General features: G+C 36.8%; 1 protein-coding gene across 2 annotated transcripts in view; it reads right to left on the bottom strand.

Moving 5' to 3' along the window:
* The window catches only part of LOC101742276 (uncharacterized), a 49,076-nt gene extending 22,275 nt beyond the window's left edge, over positions 1 to 26,801 (bottom strand). The window contains exon 1 of one of the 2 annotated variants that reach the window (XM_021351834.3): positions 26,574 to 26,801. The gene's annotated coding sequence lies outside the window, so the exon portion shown is untranslated. Of the gene's footprint in view, positions 1 to 7,427; positions 7,613 to 26,573 lie in introns of those variants that run through there. The other variant, XM_012695297.4, reaches the window with a different exon arrangement.
* Positions 26,802 to 27,148: the final 347 nt, after the last annotated feature.

The raw sequence follows: 27,148 nt of genomic DNA, 5'->3' as shown, positions 1-27,148 counted from the left end.
AGCGCCCTCTAGTGAGTGCGCGGTCAAAATGGAATACTCACAATGTAGCAGATTCATTGAAAGTTAGCCCACTGAGTTTCTCGCCGGATCTTATTTTATTGTTGTTTTAATATTAAATTATTATTGTCGATTTATAATTGCATAAGTTGATAAAAAATGCTATGCAGTAGCTTTACCGCGGCAGTCTCCGAGTGCTACAAGTCTTTTTTTAAATAGTGAAGGCCTTGAACCACATAAATATAATTTATACGTTGAAACTCTCAACCCTTACCTTGTGAGGTCTTTGTAAGAGGAAACTGTCCGACAACAGACAGAATGTAATGATTTGAAGCACCTATGTTATTTCATGTACATGCCCACGATTAACCTTATCATTAGCCATATTTTATTGAGAAGTATATTATTATATACATTGTCCTGTTTTTCAGTGATAATAAATTTCAGCTAACAGAACAGAAGTTGCCGATGCGTCTTTTCTTCCTTAATATGTAGATTCGTATTTGGAATTGGAACAAACAGCACGTTCAACGGCAATAAAATAGGACGAGAGCAAAGATCTTTTCATTAAACGTATCTTAGACGTCGGTGATTTATCGCCTCTCGCGAGACACTCCATTCACAGCGTGCGTTTTGTTATCGAGAGATCGATTGGTTTCGAATAAAATACATTCGGCAATTGAATAGCTCGGGATAGCGCTATGTTGCAGAGAAAGCGACACTTTTTCGGGCATGTTGAGAACTAATGGGTTCACGCGCTGTTTCGCGACATTCAATAAATGGTCGCTGGTCGTCTGCGCTGTCGTACATTTCGATCGTTGACGCTGCTGGAATGCGAACTATCTACGTATACTCCAACTAACTATAGTACCAGCTGTTTGCGAATTAGTTGATACGAACCAATAAGATACCTTTAAAGACTGGTTATATATGTCGCTTGAAGTTGGCCATATGATAACAAACAACAAATAAAAAATATTATTTTAGAAATGAGATATTCAACATAACTAACTATTATAAAAAAAATCATTGCTCTCAAAGGGTGGTGGGATTATAAGCACAGCTGTCACTGTGATTCATATGGATTTTTGTGCCTTCCCCGATTATGAGACGTCTTGTCAGGTTTAAATCAAGCATAAGCTGGACTTCTTTAGATATCTTTTCTTCACTTCCCCAGGATAAAGGATGTGCTCTCTGAACACTGACTACCTCCTGCTGTTTAAGGCGCAGCAGCTTTATAATATTTGAAGAGATTTCTTCATCCTCCTCCTCCTCACAATATCTGCAGACTGTAAAACTGAATCTACTGCTAGACTTAACTTGTGCATGTGCTTTTTCAAGTCGCCGTTTCCACTGAGGCTTTTCACTAGTTCTTTTTTATTGCTTAGATGGGTGGATGAGTTCACAGCCCAACTGGTGTTAAGTGGTTACTGGAGCCAATAGACATCTACAGCTAATGCGCCACCCACCTTGAGATATAAGTTCTAAGATCTCAGTATAGTTACAACGGCTGCCCTACCCTTCAAACCGAAACGCATTACTGCTTCACGACAGAAATAGGCAGGACTAGACTAGAATTCTTAGTTGATTGTGTTCCGTACTGAGAGGATTTCGGGTGTACCATTGGCAGAACAATTGTATTTTAGTAAGCGCCATGTACTGAACTGTTTTACTTCCATGGTATGTTATATTTTAAAAATACACAAAATAATCAAACTAACTATACATAATTTTCTTGGTAAATGGCCTGTTTCGATTATTGAAAAATAAGCCCAAAACAATTGAAGACGTTTACGAATCCGTAACTTTAGAGCGTACGTATGTCCGTTTTGTAAGCGGGCACTTTGGTTAAATCGAGTCTATGTTATAAGCAATTTGCAGACGCGTCGTATATTCATTAGTTTCGTTGTGCAAGGTGCAGGCAAGCCTCCAAGCGGGAGAGTTTGAAAGCCTGAGGTTGTTTGGCAAGCTGTCTAACTAATTGCCGCGTTACCGACGCTCCACTCGGCCCGTTGTTTACGACCACCAGGTAATATATCAAACTGTATAAACTGAGTTAGTGCTTAAATAATAAAACATCAAACATGTGTTGCCTCAACATAAATTAGTTGTCCGCGGTTTGGCTGAGCAACTAGTATAGCTGACGTCCATGAGCCACACTAGCTACTGCACTATCTGGTCAAACACATGCTTGTCTGCCTGTGAAGGCAATAAAAATAATAACCGGATGACATTTAATGCTAGGCAGATTTTATGTGAAATGTAGTTGATAGTAACGTAGTAAAATGTGTCTTCTGTTAATTCTCAATGATTTATTCTTTTTGTTAATAATTATTTCAAAAGCTATCTACTATGTAGTAGCAACAACAGTTACTAGTCGCAGCTTCAATATCATTTTGGCCTCATTATTCATATAAGATACTTTAAAAGTGTATTTTCTTCTTTTTTTATTGCTTAGATGGGTGGACGAGCTCACAGCCCACCTGATGTTAAGTGGTTACTGAAGCCCATAGACATCTACAACCGTAAATGCGCCACCCACCTTGAGATATAAGTTCTAAGGTCTCAGTATAGTTACAACGGCTGCCCCACCCTTCAAACCCTAACGCATTACTGCTTCACGGCAGAAATAGGCAGGGTGGTGGTATCTATGTGGCGGGTAGCCATCATACAACGCAAGATAATTGACAGATGCCTGAATCTCGCTTACGACATTTTCAAGATAAAGCGCATATATACAAGTTCCGAACAACAACATTCGGACCGTCGGTCTACCGAGTAAATATCACCCGCTCGGTGGAAGATCTTCCCATTGTCGTATATACCTACACCTACCCGCGCGGACTCACAACAGGTCCTACCACCAGTAATAAACTGTTTCTAAGGATTTTCACATTAAAATACTTTAAGTAAATTTCTATTAAGTCGTTTAAAATTAAATATTAGAAGCTCTTTGAACCTGTTCCGATTAGCAGTAAAAAAATTCATATTGACTAAACGCTTAATACAATAGCATAATCCTATAAGCGCAGCTACAACGCCATCAACAAAGGCTTATGTGCATAGAAATGTGAAATTCACTTACCGCACGGTTAAGAACGACTATTTATGTTAAAGATTAAACTCGACAACCAGAAAAGTATCAAACAATTTCACCTAATATATACTACTTTATAGATATTTTTTAAATTAAATAGCACACGACTTTTTTGCGAATAACTTTCGCGATGAAGATATAACAGCGTGTAAAAATTAAACTCTCGAAACTATGTTTTGAGGAATTACTATTGGTAGGGCGTCTTGTGAGCCCACACGGGTAAGTACCTTATCTATTTCTAAAGCAGTAATGCGTTCCCGTTTGAAGGGTGAGACAGCGATTATACTAGGAGATAAAGGCTTCATATTTTAAAAAGTATGGTGGCATTCATGTAATAATGCTTATGGGCTCAGGTAATCGCTTAATACTAGGTAGGCTGTGAGCTCGATCACATCTACCAACGCCACCTCACATCTACCAATTAAAAAAAAAGCATCTTAATGCATAACCTTCTTCTTTCTTCTTTTTTTCCTATTACCCTCTGCTGAGGTGTAGGTCTTGAATCAAATCCTTCCATTTACATTGGTCTTGGGCAGTCTGTTCTAGCTCCTCCCACGTCATGCTCAAGACGCCTAGCTCCTGCTCTACCGAGCGACGCCAAGTTGTCCTGGGCTGGCCTCTCTTCCTTTTGGCAGACACTTCCCAGGTCAGTGCTCTCTTTGATAGGTGGGTATCGGGCTTTCTCAATATGTGACCAATCCAATGCCACTTCCGCGTAAGGATCTCCTTCTCCATTGATGTCTGCTTGGTGAACATATCTTAATGCATAATACCTAGTCAGGTCATAAATTCTGTCACATGTTTAATGTAAAATAATTGAAACAAGTTTATTCATTATGTAACCATTCATATACACAAAATGAACTTAACAAAACATAGATTCTTATGACACTAAAGTTTATTCAAAATGACCTCCGTGATTTTGAATACAGGCCTTCAATCTGCGCGGCCAGTCGTCTATCGCAGCACGAACGAGGTCCATGTAAATATCGGCGGCTGCCTTAATTAAGGATGTCTTGAGTGACTCCAAATTGGGATGAGGCTTTGAGCACGCCTTTTCCTCCAAGTGTTGCCATATCTTGTAATCTAACGGATTCAAATCTGGACTGGAGGAGGGCCAGTCTTCGTGCCGGATGAAGTCGATTTCACGCGCCGCCAGCCAGTCTTGTGTGCTCTTCGCTCTATGAGCTGGCGCCGAATCTTTTTGGAATACCCAGTGCCTGTTATTGAACATGGTATGAGAAACAGGTTCCACAAGGTTCGTCAGGATTGTATTTTGATACACAACTGCATTCGTTTTTACACCTTTCTCACAAAAATGTACCTCTGTTAAGCCCCAATAAGAAACTCCCAACCATACCATGAGCGAGGATGGAAAATGACCTCGTTGGACACGTGGAATACGGTTGCTCGCTTCTTCACTACTGTGTGTGTACACCTTATCATTTTGTTTGTTGTAGCTCTCTTCTACGGTAAAAATTTTTTCATCCTAAAAAAGAATTTCCCGATATTTTTTTCCCGCGTACCGCTTCAACAAAGCGCGGCATCTCTTCAGTCTCAGGTCCATTAGACGAGCATTCAAACGATGTCCTGTTTTTCTTCGATATGCCCGAAGCCCTAAGTCTTCATTTAACACCCTTTTCACCGTGGTTCTGCTTAACCCCATCTGAAGGGCCAACAGTTTCTGCTTACGTTTGGGATTTCTTTGAATTCGCGCCTTCACAGCTTTTATCACTGCTGGAGTCCTAACAGACTGAGGGCGACCACTTCTTGACCTGTCATCTACACTAGAGCCTTCATTGTATCGTTTGATGGTACGATAAACGAATCTTTTGGTTATATTCAAATTTTTCAGTATGTTAAAAATTTGAATTGGCGCGCAACCGCAACGATGCAACGCAATAACTGCAACACGGTCTCCTTTAAGCGTCCACTCCATATTTAAAAATGAGTAAAATTCTAAAATTATACATTTTTATTTTCAGGAACAATCCGAAATTCGAATTCAATAAACTTTTTTGTGGCCAGCATTCTAAAAGAAAAGTTTTTACTGTGTGACAATACTTATGACCTGACTAGTTATGTACAATTAATGCATAATATGTAAGTGACAGATGTACTACGAGTATTTCATTTTATTCACGTCAAAATTACAAAGCGTAGAACTTTTAACCTTACGAACTTTATGTAAAGTGATACACGTTTTCAACTCTTCCCGATTCGAGTAATGCATAAATTCTGTTATGAATATTAAGCAGCTCAGAAAATCAAGTGTCAATTTTCGTAAAGAATAGGCCGACAAGCCTTCGCATGTCGCGTTGCAGACGTCACGTCCTCAAAACCCATTACACATGTAACATTTAACACTTCTACCGATTTAACACAATTATAATAAAGATAATATGGCTATTCGTTGAATATTTACACGTTTCAATACGTTTTGTGTGATTATTTTCTCGTTAGATACAACTAGCTAAAGGTTTACCTGACTTTTCGTGGCTACCAGAGCCCCATAGACAGACGAACATGAAAGAGGTGAGAGTGACCTTGAGACATGACTTTTACGACACTTACGGAAAAATATAGAATTGTGCTACTGCGTAGACACCACGTAGCTCGTCCCCTCATTCTAAAAAGTCTTGGTAAATCAAATGTTTGGAAATTTCGTTCACCTTCTTCGGTCTGCAGTATCAGTTTGAAGTTATCGTTGCCTAAATATTAAGTCATCTGGTGCATTTGTATCGACCGATACGATTGTATCAGTGTTTGAATCCCGCCGGCAGGTACCACATTTTCCAATGATAAAAAATGATCATGGATTACTTCCACGGTGAAGGAATAACATCGTATAACAAAATCAAACCCACAAAGGTTAAAATTTACGTAATTCCTGGTGAAAGATCGTATTGTAAGCCCGAACAGCTAGCTATACCACTATCCTGCCTATTTCTGCTGCAGAGCAATCATGCTTTCCAATTATTGTGCGAAGTTACAAATTTTGATTGATTGATTGAAAATTCTTTGTTGCACAAAAATATTGTACAAAGGCGAATTTAGCGCCATGCAGGCACTCTCTTCCAGTTAACCCTCGTTGATGAAGTGAAAGATACAAGAAGTGCGTAGCTGTGATAAAGTTAATACATGGCGGTAATTTAAAGAATAGTAGACATTTAAAGACATTAAAGAATAGTAGTTATAGTAGACATGAGTAAAAATAAACACTAGGCTATAATTTCATTACTAAAATAAATACGAAATAAATACAAATACAAAAATAAATACAAAACAAATAAATACAATAAAAAAATAAATACAAATTTTACACACTCAATTTCTTTACACCATTGAAAATTTTGATTTTTAGAAATCTTTTAACAATTTCTCTTGATTTTTTAACGGTCATTTTAACATTGTAACAGTTAAGAGAGAATAGTGTCAAAGCTTCCGGCACAAGCACGACTCGGTCGCCATTGTAACGCTATTGACACTCCATTTTATTGCTCCATTCATGCTTGAACGACTACTGTCTTGGAAATCGACAACTTCCCTATAAATCTCTGTTTTCCACAATTTCATAAATGAGTGGTTTTATGTCGGAAAGCTAAATAAATTAAATGGGTTTTATATTTGAATTAATGGACCAGAAGCTCCGTATACGCTTTCTTTTAAAAAAAATTACTACCAAAAGACACCAATTATTTTTAGATTTCTTTATCCCAAAAGTTTACTTGGTATTGATCCCGATTAAGTGCTATAATATATATATAATATAATATAAGCCACTTACACTAATTCTGCGAAAAAAAATTCAGAATTTATTTTGATTAATTTTGTGTAAATTCAAAATGCTCACAGATCAAGCAGAGTATGATTCTCAAATATGTTTGTGAATCGGACACTCTTGCTAATATATTAACAAAAGCTTTTAAGATACGTAGGCGAATGAAAATCAAAGAGAATAGAATAAAGACAGCATACTAAACGTACATTTCTACACTGCGGTAATATGGCTCTCTATCTGAGAGCTATATCAGCTTATATGGGAAACGGAAAATACGGTCATACATACATAGGCCGAAGATGAATTTAGTCAGCTATTGAGACTGTTTATCTAGCTTATAATATTTTACTGTTCACTGCTCATATTAAAGATCTTGAGAACTGTCAGGGTGATATAAATCAGCATAATCAATGAGACGGGTAATAAAAGATTGGAGTAAAAAAAGTTTATAGCAAACTAGAAAAGATCTTAAAACTAGAATCATACAGTATTATTCACGGTTTAACCTTACGTCTAAGGATTACTATTATAAGGGGTACAAGGGTTACTTACCAACACAGATAAGCCATAAACTCGTTTGCACATATGCGCATAAATCCTCCTATATGAAGATATAATTTGGTAAAACTCCTATAAAATTCGTAAAATCAAAATTTGTTACATGAGGATCGTTTTCAAATTTGGGGCCAAAAGCGAATTATTTTATTTAATTCTCATAACCTTAATATTACCGTAATTATAAGTACTGTAAATTTGTTGTCATGACAACAGGCACGTGATCCTATAACTATATAACACTGTTAAATTAGGAGTTACTAAACACTGTTACATTAAAAACTACTCCAAATCTCATTCGTCATTGGCTTGAAATTTAAATTCTGATTTGTTTGCTATTTTTCCAGTAATGCGTGTTGAAATCCGGCAATGTTATTTAATCAGTTTATAATACAAGGAAAACTAACTGGATATTAGAGCATTATTAAAAACAAAAGAAGTACGATTTCTAAGCTTTTTAAAAAAGTTCCTATTTAAATTGTCATCCGCGTTGGCGTTATCAAATGCGTAAAATGAAAAATATAAATGAATATTATATAATATTATCAATAAATGAGTGATTGACTCGATTATGATGAAGCATTTTTTATTCTGAACATGCCTAAATACAAAAAATAAAAAATTTGAGAAAGTTTAAATTCATGAAATCGTTACTTTTTTGGCCACAAAATTGAAAACGATCCATGACCAGCTTTTTTTAATTTAACAATTATTTTAAATCTCCATTTTATAAAAACAACAATAAATTGCAGTTTCGCTATACTTTACACTGTATATTTAATATTATATAAGGAGTCCGCATTCCGCCTGTTTGGTTCTTTTATCTTGAGTGACTTACATCATCCGAGCCTTCGTTACTCTTTACGGGAAAGGTTGACAGCTGTGATTAGAATAGCCCTCAAAAAAGTATTTAAAAAATTACAAACATAAATTGGAGCCAAAGGTAAATATTAGGCTCTGGTTGGTTACGCCGTTACGGTCCTTTACTTCTGCGCACGTAATCCTAATCCGTCTGAAAATATCTTGTGAGATATTAAACTCTGACATTCGTACGCTGTCAGTCGCGATATATTACAAAATTAGATAACTCGTGTGTAAAAATACCGTAAAGAAGTCCTTACATTTTAATTAAAAAATATTATTAGCTTTAGTACACCCACATGGGAAGATCTCACGTTATTATAACACAAAACATTTCTGATGCAAAGCAATCATGCTCTGTAGTTTCGAAAGAAGTAAACATGAGTTTTAACTTCCAAAAAAAAAACTCACTAATCTACATTCACCAAAGAAAAGTTTTCCTCCTCAGCATCCTAGTTGGAAATACACTATAGTTGTGGCCAGCATTACTAAAAGTACCGTCTCTAGGACTAACGAACATATCAGGTATTAAAATTAGCCAATGCTTACTACATACTTGATTCCTACCCTAAAAATTGATTTGAGTTTCAAGCCACACGTATTGTTAACTGAACGCCAATATAAATATTGTTTCTTTGACTCTTTTAGTCTCGACACATATTTATTTACAAGATTGGTCTAATAAGTAATTAAAATATCCAAATATGAAAACTTCAACTAGGGCGATGCCTTTAAATTTAGATGGGTAGAAATTATCATGTATTCTTGCACTAAGTGGGTAGATAATCTTACTGCCATCACACATTAACCTACTAAAGTCAATCTCACTTATCTTAACGACAACAATCAAACGGAAAATAGGCCGGTGGTACCTACTTTTAATCTTCGGTTAGGTATTTTATGTACTTGTAATCTACACGAGGCTTCAAACATGTCACCAAGAATGATGTAAATTTATTGACCGAGCAAACAAACTAGATGTTATTTCGCTGTTTGTCGCACTGAAAATATGAAAATGTTTACGCTAGCTTATTTCATCCGATCTAAAATACATAAAGAGTATCCCTTTGATCAGTCAAACGATGATAAGAATCACTTCATATGAATAACCAAGTTTTTGTGAAGATTTTTTATTTATTTTCATGTGACTTTAGTAATTCAGTATGTCTATTGTTTGTAAAAACTTGATGAGACCTTGTTTTGATGCATAGATAAGTGAACGAGCTATTATTATTTTTTGTTTGTTGCTTAATTGAGGGAATGACCTCACGGTTCAACTAATGCTATTTAGTTACCAGAGAATATAGACATCGCAATGCAAATAATTGCGCCTCCCACTTTGAGCCAAGAGTTTGAAATCTACTGTATACGCTTCATTACTTCACGGTGGAAATCAACTGGGTGGTGAGATCTATCTGTGCAGACTTACAGTACTACTACTATTAAGCACACAAATAATGTAAAAGAATGCTCTAAAAGTTGACTCTCAGATACTACCCCGAGAATAAGCCTAACTCGCCTTCTTACAGACGGTTGACTTTCACACGACCTTCGCAGTTTTGGTAAACTCGGGATCAGAACTGCTTAATAGTTTTAGTTCATTTTGTATTTGTCCTAATGCAATTTTATAGTTTTCTTTCAGGAAACTGTCAGTATTATATACATTTGTGTACCGAGCAATTTTGTTACATTCTTAACAGCTTCAATGAAACAAAAACAACGTACTATTAATACTTATAACGTGCATAGAAAGCTTCATATGAAGTTGTAAAATAAAACTGAATCTAAATATAAAATGGTGTGTTTGTCGACTGATTTTCTGTTGGTTGTTTAGTAAAATTGAATAACTTTCGTTTTATCGATAAAATAGTTTAGAAATATCAATTTAATGTATATAATAATGGTCAAGACTACAGTGGGAGGTCTTTTAAATAAATACAGCAGAGTGAGATGAGCAGAAAGGGAGCCGGGCATCTCGCAACCCTTCAAATTCTCATTCCAAGACTACATAACGATGACAACCACACTATTAAAAGTGAAACGATTAAGAAGAAAAATGATAAAAGAGTAGAATTTGGTGTCTAAACACTGAAGAAAAGTAATAATAATAGAAAGAGAATAATTAAATAATTAAAGAAAAAAAATTGTCAGTCTATTTGTTTATTCACTTTCATCACCGGAAATAAAAAAGTTAATTTTTAACAGAATTTAGGCTTTGTAAACTTGTTCATAAATTTCCGATGTAATTTAAAAAAGTTTTTAATTTGATTTTAAACTTTCTAACAGAAGTTCTCCCCCTCCTTGCGTGGATAATTCTCAATGCTGAAGGCCGTGGCCTCCTCTAATAGCTGCCTCCTGGATTCTCGTGTGCCACTCCTCCTAACAGAATTCACATAGGAAATAATATCGTTATATATGAAAGTAACTCTGTCTGTCCGTTACATTTTCGCCCTCAAAAGACTAAACCGATTGTGACGAAATTCGGTATGGTAATAATTTCAACCCTAGAAAAGAATATAGATAGTCTTTCATTTCACTGTTCATAGGTTCCCGCCGATGCTTGTGTAAAGCGGAATTCACGCGAGCGAAACTGTGGTCAGAAATCTAATAAATCTAATATATAATATCTATATAATGAAAAAATAAATTATAGTTTTGAAATTGCAATAACAATACAAAAGGCGAAACGTTGTTACATATTACTTATTTATTTATTTCAAGGAAGACCAACAGCTTTAACATAATAGAATGACAAACAGGAAACAGAAAGCCAATTAAAGATTGTCACCAATAAAAACAAAGTTATATTATTAGAGAAACAAAAAATAAAGCGAAGCAACAATGAATATCAAAGTAAAAGAAAAACTAATTGTAGCCACTTATATAGAAACTGTACATACAATAACTACAACCGTACAACCTAATAGTACATTAATTTTGTTGCAAATCATCGTCCCCTGGCCTCATACTCGTCGTCCCGTCATCACCAACAAAGAATCTGGCCCAAGTTGACGTCTCACCCTTGTAATAGGAGAATTAAATCGTTCAATATCTAGCAACTTGTCATACCTGTTGAAATCAGCATCAGCGCACAGAAACTATTGATTACATTTTCTTTAAATATTCTGGTAACAGTGATTGAGTTCGAGTTCCTATAATTGGGTGAGCACTAGTATCTATTAAATTCAAACAGTAGGAATAACGTAACGTAACGTAACGTAAGAAAAACGTAACAAAAAATTATATAGCAGAAGTCCGTTCAAACGATGGTATTTCATAGGAAAGATAAACTCTGGTTAATAGTCAATACAGCAGTGCTCCGTCAGCAGTTAAGTTTATTTTATTACGAGTTCACGCAACGCAACTCTGGCCTATCTTGACTTTCTTGACACGTTTCCTGTACAACTTTCGAACATGTTTGACTTTTGCCGACAAAATTGTAAGTTTCTCTCTATAGTGATAGTGGTCACCAGTGAATTTATTTATATTAAAATATTCAATACTCTTCATACGATTTTATTTGTTTTGTTATATTTCACTGTCGTACTATTATCGTAAATTGTATCTCAAATAGATATTTGATGGTTGCACTAAAAATTATTTTTTAGTAAACGAATAACTTAATAACCGAAATTTGAAAATGTTCTTAAAAATGAATCATTACTTTACGTTATTTCACTAATAAGTTCACTAATAAGTCTTCTTCTTCTTAAAACATACTTTCCTGACCTTCGAACAGAGAACACGTTGCGATAAGCAGATTGAAATATACAGTACAGCAATAAACAGTTTGAAAAATACAGTGTAACAATAAACTAGAATAAACAATAAAATAGAAAGACCAAAATACATAAATTTAATGTACGCTATATTGTAAGGTATAAGGACTTATATTGAATGAACATTGGCGATCACACGTACCTCAACGACAAGAGGTGGTTAGAATATTAGGAAAGATAAACTAATACATATATTCAACAGTAAGCGAATACAGTAACATTGTCGGACCATTTATGATGTAAAATTTTATTCTCTGATTGGAGCTATTATTTCCAACGGTCTTCTCAGGTGAACACAGACCTATGTGTTAATGTTCATGAATCGCATTTCTCGAACGCCTATTGTAAAATATTGTGTTGTAAATATTCACAAACTCCTCAATTATTATAATCGAAACGCCTTACACCCTTTTTAAGTTTATGCATTACTAGTCAGGTTCGGGGGTTTCGATCGCGTTAAATTTGTTCAGAACTAATGAAACACATAGTCCTTTCTCGGAATTGCTCTCTATTGCTCCTTCAGGTAAAGTTTCTTATGAAATAGTAAGTAGTATAGACTGTCATAGCTCTTTCTGTCACTGGTCCATAAACTACTAGTCGATTTGTACATAGATTCGTAGAATTTGTAAATTCACAAACCTGCAAATTCACTATCCTATATATTATAGCAGATATATGTGGAGTAGAGAGGGTTCAGTCATTTGGAATGATAAAAAAATCTGTTAATTCAAGTTGTTTTTGTGCATAATTTTATCCATTGCCTTTTAGCTATTTCTGCGTGATACAAACATGCAAACTAACACATTTTTAATATTAGTAAAACTGTTTTCTTATCTTTTGATATAAACACAACGATTGTTTAATTCGCTAAGATGCTTATAAAATTTTCTCATACACAAAGAAAAGGCCTGCTCTGCCATAATTTAACTTAATTTAAGGATTTATGCGTGGATACCTGAAAAACAACGGTTTTATTATCTCTTAACCAAATTATGCTTATGATAATTAGTTTCCTAATGATTTTACGAAGATTACTTAAGATAATTCTGTTTTAATATTCACAATTCCAAATAATATTGATAGCCGTCAAATTAATTATGATAAGCTGTTAATTTTAAAGCATATTGCATACATATTATACAGATTTCGTTATATTTTAAATCTCATTCGAATTTTAGTTAAATGTTGTTTTAATTGTGATTTTTATATCTTACTAACTAATATTTAGTGATGTAATTACATCTGTTTATATCTTCATGAGGATTCAAAACTAAACAATGCTGAACGCATGCTGACTAAAACATAACACTGTTTAAGAAAAAAAAATTAAATTGTCTCTGACCAATTATGTTCATAAAATAATATGTTTTTATTTTTATTTTATAACGTACCCTAATAAACGTACATACGTATGTATGTATATTCCCGACCACATTCCGACAATGTACTTCACGTGTCTTGGCGCTGTAAAAAGCTCACGAAATTACCTTACCTACTTTGGCGTCTACATCGGCTCCCTTCAAAGATTATGTATTCCCATAAAAAATAAGTATCGGTAATAAATATAGAACTCGTATCAGGAAAATACTCTTTTGAGGAAGACCCGAATATGTTAAGAGTATCTAAACATATTCTACGGATAAACAATCTGCGAAGGTACTGCATTATTATTTTAAGTTGTTTATTGCTCTTCGACCTAACCATTATACGATTATTTTACATTATACTAGCTGACCTGGCAGACTTCGTAGTACCCCATTCGATAAATAAAAGACCTAAGCTTTTGTATAAAATAAACTTAAAACAAACAAATGGAATCCGTCCGACGGAGGACACATCAAAGGAAAAACAAAATTGTTATTTGTATTTAGTTCCGAGCATTTTCATATTTATCTGCCTTTTAAACCTTCTCTGGACTTCCACAAATAATTCAAGACCAAAATTAGCCAAATCGGTCCAGCCGTTCTCGAGTTTTAGCGAGACTAACGAACAGCAATTCATTTATATGTCGTGGATAACGACTTTTAGTTGTCGTGGATAACGACTTTTAGTAATATTAAGACGGTGGTTTTGATTATTATTTTAAATGATGAAATGTTGTTTTGATAAATATAACAAAACGAAGGGTAGACTCCGTAACGCCACAGTATAAAATGGCGGTACGTGGACAGAGTCGTGGCATTCCGTGTCAGACAGTAATTCCGTCCGTCTCAGTCAGTGAGTCTCTGTCAGTCAGTCAGTCGGTCAGTCGGTCTGTCGGTATATGCAACGAAACTGTCGGTTTACCCTGTCATTATGAAAGTTGTGTGTGTTGAGTTTCAATAATTATTACTGAAAAGTTTTATTGACTAAACTGAGTTCAATGGAATACAAGCGATGACGGAACCTACCGCTCAGCCATCCCTGACGTGTGCTGACATCAGAAGTGAGATCAGGACTCTACTCTCACTGGCGTGACGTGTTTGAACATGTTCGAAGTACAGCAAAAAAAAAACATGATGCAGATCAGAATACTAGTAGTGGTACGCCACAAGAGCGTGAATGCAGCATACGTAAGTCATGTAATAACGTCTCTGTTACCTCGATGGAAGATCTGAGCCACGAAGAAATCGTCACATCTTACGTTCTGGCTCATGTTGCCCAGTTTGACTGTCGACTTCATCACATGGCATTTACTAGCGGAAATACAACACGTAACAAGCTATTGCAAGAAATTAAGGCAAGTGGAAATCTCAAGTGAAACTTCGATCGCATTAATGGATCTGTCATGACGAGTGGGTAGTTCCGACAAGAATTATTTTAAGCGGCTGACTTCTGCTAGAGTTACATGGCACTAGTGCAGTAAAACCAGGACATGAGACTGTGAATTGTCGCTGAAATTTTAGAATCTACTAGATTCAATACCAATAACATTACACGTTCGATGACTTCGGGCTCCAGCAAGCAAGTAAACAAGAAAGCAAGCAAGTTTCCGTGGGGAAGAAAAATTGACACATCTGAAGTCGTCGTGACCTGTAAGATAAGACGTCCGGTGCGTTCGTGTCTAGCGATGCGGCGGTGTTCGGGTTCCGCTGGCGGATGCAGGTTTTTCCGGTGAAGTGCGTGCTTGTGCGTGCTTGACAAGTGTTCGCGGTTGGCTTCCTCAGTGTGAGAGTAACATCGTGTAGGAGAGGTGGAACCCGTAAAATTGTAGTTTGCGTGGTGGCTGGTAAGATTTGTTGCGGTAAAAAGTTTGCATGGTGGTAAAATGTCTTGTGAGTCTGCACAGGTAGCCGGAGGTGAGACTTCCGCGGTCGCGGCCCACCCAGTCTGCGAGAACTGGGCAGATCGCCTCGACGGTACGGAGGCCGGCCGACGGGTCCGCCAAACGACGAGACCACGCCTCCAGCACGGACTGCCGAGATTGGAGCCCCCGCGCTCCGGCTGCACTTGCGCTAGGGCGCGCCGCCTCGTAGGAGACTGTGAGGTATCCTTGAATAACTCTGACTGCGATCGCGCGCTGCCGGCGTCGCAGCGCGGCGACGTTCTCGTGGGTAAGGACGTGGCACCAGACGGGTGCTCCGTATAGTGCCATCGACCGCACGGGTACCATCACCCTGCCTATTTCTGCCGTGAAGCAGTGGTGTATTTCGGTTTGAAGGGTGGGGCAGCGGTTGTAACTATACTGAGACCTTAGAACTTCTATCTCAAGGTGTGTGGTGAGTTTGCGCTGTGGATGTCTATGGGTTCCAGTAACCACTTAACACAAGGTGGGCTGTGAGCTCGTCCACACATTAAATCGAAGAGCGTAATCAAACAAAATTAGATACGAAGTTTAAAGGGCCGTTTAAAGTAGTTGAAGTATTGGATGGTGACCGTTACACATTGAAAGCTTTAAATTCAAAACGTACTTACAAATACCCACATGATAGGCTAAGAAAAATGCCAGCATGACACATACCAGTCGAGGTTGATGTAAATGATGATGATGAAGAGCAAGCTTAAATTGTGGTGAAAACTCGAGTAAGGATAGTCTATCGGCCGTATTGTGTTCGACCGTACCAGTAGCTATTACGTAGTCGTAGCCCGGTAGAAATCGGTGTCTCTTGAGGCAACTCAAGTAGTCCGTGGGTGCGCGGTGCGCGTTTGGCTCTGGCGGAGGTCGGGGTCTGTAAAGACCATCGTGTGTAGTCAGCGGGTGATGCACACGGGCGATCCACGCTGTGGATGCGCATCATGAGGGCAATTGCGATTGCTGGTCGGCTGGAGAGCCGTGGCGTTAGATATTCTTACTCGGAAGTTTTGTTTGATCTGAGTTCCTGTAAGCTATGCCTGATTTGTACAGAGTAAATTTGAAGTTTGATGAACGACTGTGGTACGTGCTCTGGCTGCTGAATAGTGAACTTTGTATACCCTATTGTTTGATTTGGTTAAAATGGTATTAAAACAGTTTAAAGCTTTGATGACTTTAAAGTTTCCGATAAGTCGTAAAGTGTAGTCAGGAGTGATCGAGCGGAACAAGTGTTCTCGTGGATGTTTTTGATTGTAGGTTAACCATCACACGAGGACATGTACAATCAGGAAGACTATGTCGCAATCAACACGTGATTGCTGCAGCCAATACGAGATATGGGACGCAAGCACAGTCTGTCGGCGCTCGATGGGTCAACTATTCACCGGCCGAGCGGAGCGACGTGCCGGTAGCTGCGTAATATCGGTATTTTTGGTAAATAAGAACAATCTGGTGAGTCGTATTATTTTTATTTGGATTCTGGTGCCGAATGCTCTCTTGTCAAGAAATCTATTAGTAGTAGCTTCATAATTCAGCAATTTTATACGATGGTTCTCATAAAAGGTTTCTGTTGTTTTGACTCAAAACTGTACGGAACAAATCCTATGCGATGGTTTATTGCTTACCTATTGTATGTCATGTACTACCTGATAGTTGTTTTAATCGGTTCAGTGAGATTGAGCATTCAGCGAAATAGAACTCTTAAATCTAGTGTCCTTATTCGAAGCCCAGACTTGCGTTATTGATGACCAAGCTCGCGATGAGCTCATGGAATTGTTCTTGACAAGAAGTGCTAGAAGCCGTACATCTTTTGAAGTGAAAACTTCTTTAGAATCGTTGTGATTTCAAACCGGATGCAACGAAAAAAAAAAAACGACATGTAAGAGACACAAATACAAAAATGTGTAAGATGAAGCCAGCAAAGAATGAGACAGAAATGTACAACATACTATTTAATACAGCGCCATCTGTGAGATTTTTTAATACTAACGTGTGTATGAAAGCTCTTGTAGTGAATTTTAATTTAGGATTATACGTGAAATTAAAATATCAATTCACAGAGGGCGCTACCTTACAATTATTTACTAATGACAAAATTTTACATTTACTTAAGACGTTTAGGATAATTGTATTTTAATTTTGGAAGGTTTCACTTCTACCACGTGTGAATTGCACACATTTTGTTTTTTTAAATTGTTCTATCATAAGAATAACAAAGGCGAGCCCCTTCGAATTCTTTATAGTTCGCGTGCCATATCCCAAAAGGGTTTTTACTTAAAATGATACTGAAAGTAAGAGATTAACTTTGACGAGACCAGAACATTGGAAATTTAGTAAAATTCGATGTTGAATTTTGTTGAAATGAAGACAGATTGCTTTAACTGGTAATAGAACCTATGATTACATAAGGTTGCCTCTAAGTAGTGCTACTGACGAGACTGATCAGTGAGGTGAGAGTATCTCCATCGATTGGTACAGCGGAGACCTGGGTCTCAATGGAGACTATTGTTGTGTTGGTCTACTAATGACCTTGACTCTATATTGTGAAGTGATGTGTATTGGTTTTATCATTTGTTTTAATGATAATGTGGGTGGTAATGTCACTAGCTGCACCGGCAGCCAGGCCAGGAGCGTTCTATATGATTTTGTTGACACTAGTGATGTAGAAGATGTAGGATCAAATGACCACGATACAACTGACTGATTAAAGTAAGGATTTTGTTGTCCTATTTTGTGTGATTAGTAAAGAACAGTATTCAGTGTTATTTATGACTGGTAATTGAACACCTCGCTCGATTTAGGGATGTGTTCGTTTTATTGCCGGATGGAGGCATTGCGATGTGTTTTATGGTTGAAGTGGGTACTGGATGGAAGTTCCACTTGCGTGCCGGATGGAGGCATTAGTGTTTTGTGTTGAAGTTGGGTACCGGATGGAGGTCCCACTTATTTGCCGGATGGAGGCAATAAGTAGTCAAGAGCTACTCGATGGAGGTGGCACTTGAATTGGGTTATCGTCACTCGATATAGGTGGCATGAGTTACTCTCACTAGATGGAAGTAATTGTAACGATAGTTTGTGGTTGATACATAATACTGATGAAATACTGCTCAGATTGAGTTGTTTTGTAATAACTCGGGTTTCTAATGCTTATTGAGCATTAATGAAATTTTTCAGTTGTATAGTGTGTCACGAATAGTTGGGTAATTAAGTTATCTACTCACACAGGTTAACATAGTCTGTTAAAGATCTTGTTGAAAGCTAACGTTATGGTTTGTAATGAAACGAATCCCAATCCTCAATCGTGAATGTATCAGGAGTGGCCGAGACGAAACCTGTTAGATATTGCAGAAGGTTGTTTTCCTTGCAGGAGCGTCACACAGGGACGTGTGACATGTCAGAATGGCCGTGTCGTGGATAACGACTTTTAGTTGTCGTGGATAACGACTTTTAGTAATATTAAGACGGTGGTTTTGATTATTATTTTAAATGATGAAATGTTGTTTTGATAAATATAACAAAACGAAGGGTAGACTCCGTAACGCCACAGTATAAAATGGCGGTACGTGGACAGAGTCGTGGCATTCCGTGTCAGACAGTAATTCCGTCCGTCTCAGTCAGTGAGTCTCTGTCAGTCAGTCAGTCGGTCAGTCGGTCTGTCGGTATATGCAACGAAGCTGTCGGTTTACCCAGTCATTGTGAAAGTTGTGTGTGTTGAGTTTCAATAATTATTACTGAAAAGTTTTATTGACTAAACTGAGTTCAATGGAATACAAGCGATGACGGAACCTACCGCTCAGCCATCCCTGACGTGTGCTGACATATATATATATATAGATAGTGTGTAATCGGGATCGTCAAAGTCCACGTCGGAGTTCAACCGATTAAAGCTGCCTGATACTCAACACCCCATGCACGAGCTTCAGATGAAACTGAACTCCCCAAGGCAGACTGGTGGCAAGATGAAGTCTTTGACACGGAACCTATGCCTGCCTACCCTCCTTTTAGAATAAAAGCCGAGCCACAAGCTAATCCCGATTTATGTGACTATAAGGCCTTTTATCCTATGTGGGGGCAGATCGCAAACGTGTGCTCAGAGGTGTTCAAATCACATCTTCCCTGGTCCTTCTGGTACTTTCCTCCAACTATTGTCAGTCAGTGCCTACAGCAGATAGAAAGTGAACTGAACCCTTGGTCACGATTAGAGAAATCCCCGAGTACAGAGCGAATCATAACTTCACTCCGATTGGGCTTTCCGTGTTTGGAAAATAGTAATACCAAGACGTACCACGTCCCGGGTACGGTCGTTGGGCCACTGGTAATTCAACAACGAGGGAAAGCAACGAGTGCCTTCGAAACCCAAAGCGGTGTCCTCGCCACACGCTTGTTGACTCAAAAGAGATGGTACTGTAACCTCTAAAATCTAACACAGTTATAGAGGTAGCACGTCAATATACTTGGTCAGATTATTATTTTTATTGCTTATATGGGTAGAAGAACTCACAGCCCACCTGGTGTTGGTCCAATGGTTACTGGAGCCCATAGATATCTACAACATAAATACGCCACCCACCTATAAGTTCTAAGATCTCAAGTATAGTTACAGCGGCTGCCCCACCTTTCAAACCGAAACGCAATACTGCTTCCGACAGAAATAGGCAAGGTGGTGGTACCAACCCGCGCGGACTCACAAGAGGTCCTACCACCAGTAATTACGCAAATTATAATTTTGCGGGTTTGATTTTTATTACACGATGTTAATCCTTCACCGAGGAAGTCAATCGTGAACATTTGTTGAGTACGTATTTCATTAGAAAAATTGGCACCCGTCTGAGATTCGCTGGTTCCCCGGTGTTGGCTAGAAGCCGTCGTCAAGGCTTGTAAAACCAGAAGGCTTGGGATTTACCAAGATTTACTAAGCGCTACTTCGAAACACAGTCTTCTGATCCATGATCCATGAGATTGCATGTGAAAATGTCAAAGACGCAAGTTAAAACCACTGAACAAGAGCCGCGAGCTTTCGTGGTCTCGATAATGATAAAAATAAACGTTCTTCAATGAGTTTTAACGAACCAACAAAGTAGAGCTCTTACTTTGAAACTTACTGTAGCTTTGACAAAGCATTCTTCCGTAATTAAGATACCAAAATGTGAAGTATCTTATTAATTTTGGTAATTGTTGAAACTCTCTTTTGAATTGTTTTCTATGTGTATTATTTAGCTTTGTAGATACCTGTACACTAGCTTAATTAAAATATGAACTCACTTTGTTTCGTTCTCTGACATATTTTGATAGACTTTTAGAAACTGTTTTTATAGTCCCATCCAGTTTTAAAATCTTTTCAATTATTGCCAGTTGAATTTTAGTAATGTTTTATCGTAAAATACGAGTATGTTCGAGAACTCGTTTTAGTAATGTAATTACTTAGATAAATTGGTTTTTGAATTTCGATTCAGTAACATCATTTGGTAAAACTACATCGTATTTTAGCTATTAGTCCACGGTCGATGATTTGTTTCATTTTATTGTATAACATTTTGAAGCTACAATCGCAGTTAGTAATTTAATGTGTCAACACCAAGTATAGTTGAATTTAATCTAACAGTTATTGTAACATAGCACAAAGGTCGCACCCGAATGAGCTACGACTTCATTCAATCAAACATGATTAAACTAAAGTTTTGACTAATGGACCTTGAAATTGCGTATTTTTTTAATCTAACTATTTTAATAAAAATATGTAAAAAGTCAGACATCAATAACATGATTAACATTTTATAATAAAACCTTTCTATTGCGTTTTTTTTATTGCCCTTGTAAGTAGACGAGCATACGGCTCACCTGATAGTGAGTGGTTACCGTCGCCCATGGACTTCAGCAATGCCAGGGGCAGAGCCTAACCGCTGCCTACCTCTTAATACTCTCCACAAGCCTCGTTTGAAGAAGGACATGTCATGGCGCTCAGATGTCATAGTGCTTAGATATATTACATCTTGGCAGTTGTATCTTCTTTAATTTAACTACCTCGAGAACCTACAAAAGAAGAAAATACAAAAAAAGAAGAATATATTAGTATATTAGCACTCTACTCCAACGTACGTAGTTTTTAAAAAGGACAAAAAAAAAACACATTTTCAGTTCTAATAATTGCAACGTTGGGATAGCGCAAGCTGGACTCCAATTAACAAAATCACACCGACCAAAGCCCTCTTTGACAGTAGTGTAGTAAACGCACAACGAATACTAGATAGGCAACGAAGCAACCTATATGAAACAAGAAGGGGTCTACTGGCTCGAAAAACACTGCACTGAGATACCATACTACAAAATCCAAACTTTATTCATACATTTGGGATACTAGCATTAACGTTCAACATTAAGAAGAATAACTGTATACCGTTAAAATTAAAATAAACAAAAATAATAAATGAACGATCTCAATTTTTAGCACTTCTTTTAGCACTCTCAAAATATTGAATTTCATCTATTTCGTTTTATTAGCGACCTTTTTTCTTTCTAATTTCACATATAATGTATCCGCAAATTATTGTGTTGTTTTTATCATGACCCATGTAATAATAAAAAGTACAAGTATACTTTATGTTCGTATTCAAAGGAATGATTGGTGCGTAGAGCAAAGATAAAAAACAAGTACTTTTAATATCCGCTGTGTACATATTATAGAACACATTATAGTATTGCGTAGGTAGCAATATTTTGTGTACAGGCTCATGAAGCTCAATTTTTTTTTATAGCTTAGAGGGGTGGACGACCTCACAGCCCACCTGGTGTTAAGTGGTTACTGGAGCCCATAGACATCTAGAACGTAAATGCGCCACCCACCTTGAGATATAAGTTCTAAGGTCTCGAGTATAGTTACAACGGCTGCCCCGCCCTGCAAACCGAAACGCATTACTGCTTCACGGCAGAAATAGGCAGGCAGGGTGGTGGTACCCACCCGCCCACTCAATTGTCGGTATCTCGCATTAGAATATCCTACGAATAAGAATATTACTTAAATTAATGCTTTGATTGGTTTTGTTCTGTCCCTGATAGTCTTTTCCTGCCCTTTGAGAATGCGGCACAATGTGATAATTTGATGGAAATATTGTTCTAATTGTTCGTTCAAGCACACAATTTGCACTCCTTCACTTTGATATACCAACCCCTCCCCACGAATAACTCTCGATTCGAATGAATCCGGATTTTTATAAATATCACACGCGCCTTGTAAGCTCATATTTGAATGTGTAACGTTTTTGTCCTTGCAAAAACTGTTTATGCTTTTAGATAAAGACTTCTTTACGTATACAGTTTTAAAAAAAAAAATGTTTTCGGTATCCTCACGAGCTATCTGAAATTAAATGGTTACCGAAGTTTATAGACATGCCAATGAGAAATCGACGCCATCCACCTTAAATGGGTTTATATCTTGATTTTGTTATATAACGGCTGTGCGTGCGTAAAAGGTAAGACATCAGGTGCATTTGTATCTTACGATGACGTGATCGAATCCCACAGGAAAGTACCAATTTTTCTAATGAAATACGTACCTAAAAAATGTTAGCGATTCACTTCCACGGTGAAGGAATAACATCGTGTAATAAAAATTAAAACCGCAAAATTATAATTTGCGTAATTACTGGAGGTAGGACGTCTTGTTAGTCCGCACGGGCAGGTACCAACCACCACCCTGCCTATTTCTGCCGCAAACCAGTAATGCGTTTCGGTTTGAAGGGCAGCCGTAGGCGTAGTACTGTAAAAACTAAGACCTTAAAACTTATATCTCAAGTTAGGTAGCGGCATTTACGTTATAGATGTCAATGGGCTCTGGTAACCGCTGAACATCAGGTGGGCTATGAGCTCGTCCACCCATCTAAGCAATGAAAAATAAATAAATAAAATGTCGCATTACTACTGCTTAGCGCTATAAACAGGCATATTTATTTCTGCCGTGAAGCAGTAATGCGTTTCGGCTTGAAGGGTGGGGCAGCCGTTGTAACTATACTTGAGACCTTATAACTTATATCTCAAGGTGGGTGGCGCATTTACGTCGTAGATGTCTATGGGCTCCAGTTACCACTTAACACCAGGTGGGCTGTGAGCTCGACCACCCATCTAGCATTAAAAAAAAAGGCAGCATAGTGATATAGTATTTTCTTGGGTTTGCGCGCGTCGTACACCTATAATACTATGTCAGTGGACCGTGACCACGAACACTTTAAAATGTTCAAAACGCCGTCAAATAATATTATAATATAATGACAATAAAAAACTCGAAATGAAACCGTAAAAGTAGTTTTAATTATAGTGGCACTTGCCTGGGAGGGTTCATAATGCGCCCTGCTACTAGTAAAAATCCTTTAAATTTCCAATGAAACTAATCAAAACTTCATAGACAATAAGCCAATTCGAAACCTAAGCCATTAAAAGTCAGATTTCCACTCAAATCTAATTTAAAATTTGATTATTTTAAAAATTGTACATATAAATTATAAAGTGATATTGAACTTAAAACCCTAGGGATGAACGGAATCATCGCATTCTCGCTGTAATTATAATTTTTTATTAATTTTCCATTTTAAACTGAGATATCAAAAAATATACGGTAAAATTAAAACTACTTGAAATTATTATTAACAGTGAAGATTTCACGCGATATTAGACTCTCCGACTATGAATTAAAAGATAGGTGCATTCAACCAAAAATAAAATCTTATACATTTAAACGAGCAATTCTTGTATATTAATATATATGTATATAATCTGAATTTCGGAAACGGCTCAGACGATTTTCATAAAATTTAGTATACAGGGGATTTCGGGGGCGATAAATCGATCTAGCTACGATTTATTTTCAGAAATTGTTGTTTTATTCGTGTTTTCAATAATCAACTCTTCCCGACATCTATTGGTGAATAATAATACTATTTTTCTTAATTGAGGGCAACTAACCGCTTTAAAGACACAACAAGATGGCGTTATCAAAAAAAAACCGGTCATCATCTAGTACAAATAAAGGGTACGATGGCACTCACGTCGTAATTAACACCACGTGAACCGTGTGCTTGTTCTCACCCGTCTATGCAACAACACAAAACTTTTTCTAATACTATAACCATGTTCATTTATTATATAGCGTATCTATCACGAAATAAAATGAGCCCGCCAAAAATCTGAATCGAGCTAACTTACAAAATAAGTTTGGATTTAATATCATTTGCCGAGTAACAGCAAAACCGCGCGGTGGAAGATCTTCCCTTTATAATTTGGTATTGTCCCTCCCTAAGTTCCTCTATTTCTCCACATAATTTTTATCTTGATCACTTGCGGTAAATTGTGTTTGTCCTTCTTAATTACAAGGCGAAAAATCATGCGTTCTGTTCTCGAGTACATAGTAACAATTACTAGAGGTCCCGCAGTAGTCGAAATTCGACTATAATTAATTGGAATTGTAAGTTTGTACACTATTATGATTGTATTTTATACTTCTATAATCACAAATTTCGCCAAGACTACACTATAAAAAATATTAACAAAGACAAACAATATTTAATCTATTCTCAATTTGACAATAGACGTCAAGAACAAAAGTTTGACAATAAATAGTATGCATACGTGTGTGCGTCAAATACATGGTATGTAGTGTGTGTAATGTTTTCTTTATTGCTTTAATATATATTTTATGCATTATTTAAAAAAAAATAAGCATTGTGCACTTCTTCTCTATATTCTCTATAAGTGTGGAAAATTTCATACTCCTCCGTCCGCACAATTTTCGTAAAAAGGGATACAAAGTTTTTGCTTCACGTATTAATATATAGATTCCAATTGAACTGAAGCTGTGACGTAATTTCCCAAGGTGGACAATGCACTGAGAGTTCGTCTGTCGGTATGCAAATATTATGTAGTAGATTATATATTCACTATGGAACATAAAGCAAAATGGTAGTATAATAATATGTTTATACAACTGGGATCCTTAAAGCTCATCAATGCTATTTATCATTTTCTTCAGCCTCAAAGGTGATAAATACATGAGACGCCGAGAGATCTTTGGAAATGTACTAATCTCAAATAGATCAAATTACTTAAATCACACAATAATTGCGCAAAACGAACTTCGAAGAAAATGATTTTGTTATAATGTATTCTAGATTTTTCGTTTAAAAGTTTAATTTTTTGATTAGCTTACGGCATAATATTATACCATTTATCTGTCCTTAATCACTTGTGGATCCTCAAACGAATATCGAAGTACTTATTTAAAAGTGAATCGTATCAATTCTTAAAATAAAATAAGTAAAATTTTAATCTATTTATGTATTTTTTTTTCTATAATATAGAATAAGTATAGATTTAATATAGATTCATATCGCTCACCTCACAGTGAGGTATTTATACCTTTTCTATAGATATCATAACATGTCATTTACTACGTGGACATAAAATTATGTTTCCCGAAAGTGTCTTGAAAATGTTTTCCGCACTATCCGCAATGTAAAATTTAGAAAAGAGTAAATATTTTTTCACTGTATTTACTACAGGTCAAGGTGAAATAGGCATGTACTATTTAAAAAAAACCTATTAAACACACAAAAAGCCTAGTTCAGAACGGCTATGATGGCTTCCGTTGCAAAATTAATGAAAATAATGTTAAACTAGTTTTAAGCTCCGATCTATTTTGAGGAGAATACTAATAATCAGGGAAAAGTATACCAATAATTAATATAACAATTCAAGCTCACTCAAGCTATAGCAAAATTCTATAGACACCATTAAAATTAAATTAAAAAATCAAACTCATATTCACTGGTGCTAGGACCTCTTGTGAGTCCGCGCAGGTAGGTACCACCACCCTGCCTATTTCTACTGTGAAGCAGTAGTGCGTTTCGGTTTGAAGGGTGGGGCAGCCGTTGTAACTATACTTGAGACCTTAGAACTTGTATCTCAAGGTGGGTGGCACATTTACGTTGTAGATGTCTATGGACTCCAGTAACCACTTAACACCAGGTGGGTTGTGAGCTCGTCCACACCTCTAAACAACAACAAAAATAAATTTAAAAAAATCATTTTTTTGCGGCAGACTTAAACGTGGCAATGTTAAATTGAATACTTATTTAAAGTGCTTACTTATTATTTATGAAAATTATAAATTAAGAAATAATAAAACTCATAAATTAATTAAAAATATTAATTTCCACAAAACGATAAAAAACAATGAGTTAATCTTACCTATGCAGATTACTAAATGTCCAATCAGTACAGAATCACTGTGAATAACTTAGTTATCTGCAAATAGTGTGTGTATCAGAATAAAATCTAAACCAGCTTACAACAATAAATGGCACAACGTTCAAATCACTGAGCACATTGTATTTGTCGACTACGGCGTAGCGAAAACGTGTAGGCGTCTACGAAGAGCTACGGACTGGCAAGCTTTTCGAGGTCCCGCGCGCAACTGAGCTCTGAACGATGGACGATTGCACTGCACCGCTAAGATCGACGCCCGGATACAAATCTTCCGCATCCTTCGAATCATCTCATTTTGGGTGCAACAAAGAAATATTTAAATAGATTTACGCACACATTGTATACAAAAACTACATTTAAAAAAGGATACTTGTCTATTCGTTACGGCTTTTTAATGTTGAAGTCAAAGTCATTTCTTAAAGATATTTTTATCTGGAACTAGCGGACCCAGCAGACTTCGTAGTGCCTCAATCGATAGCTAAACGACCTAAGCTTTTGTATAAAATAAACTTAAAACAAACAAAAGGAATCCGAATTTTCCAAAAGCCAAATCGGAC

This window comes from Bombyx mori, chromosome 22 (genome assembly GCF_030269925.1).
Source record: "Bombyx mori chromosome 22, ASM3026992v2".
NCBI classification, from domain to species: domain Eukaryota; kingdom Metazoa; phylum Arthropoda; class Insecta; order Lepidoptera; family Bombycidae; genus Bombyx; species Bombyx mori.
The sequence above is the reverse complement of the archived record's forward strand: the minus strand, read 5'-3'. Positions and strand labels throughout refer to the sequence as shown.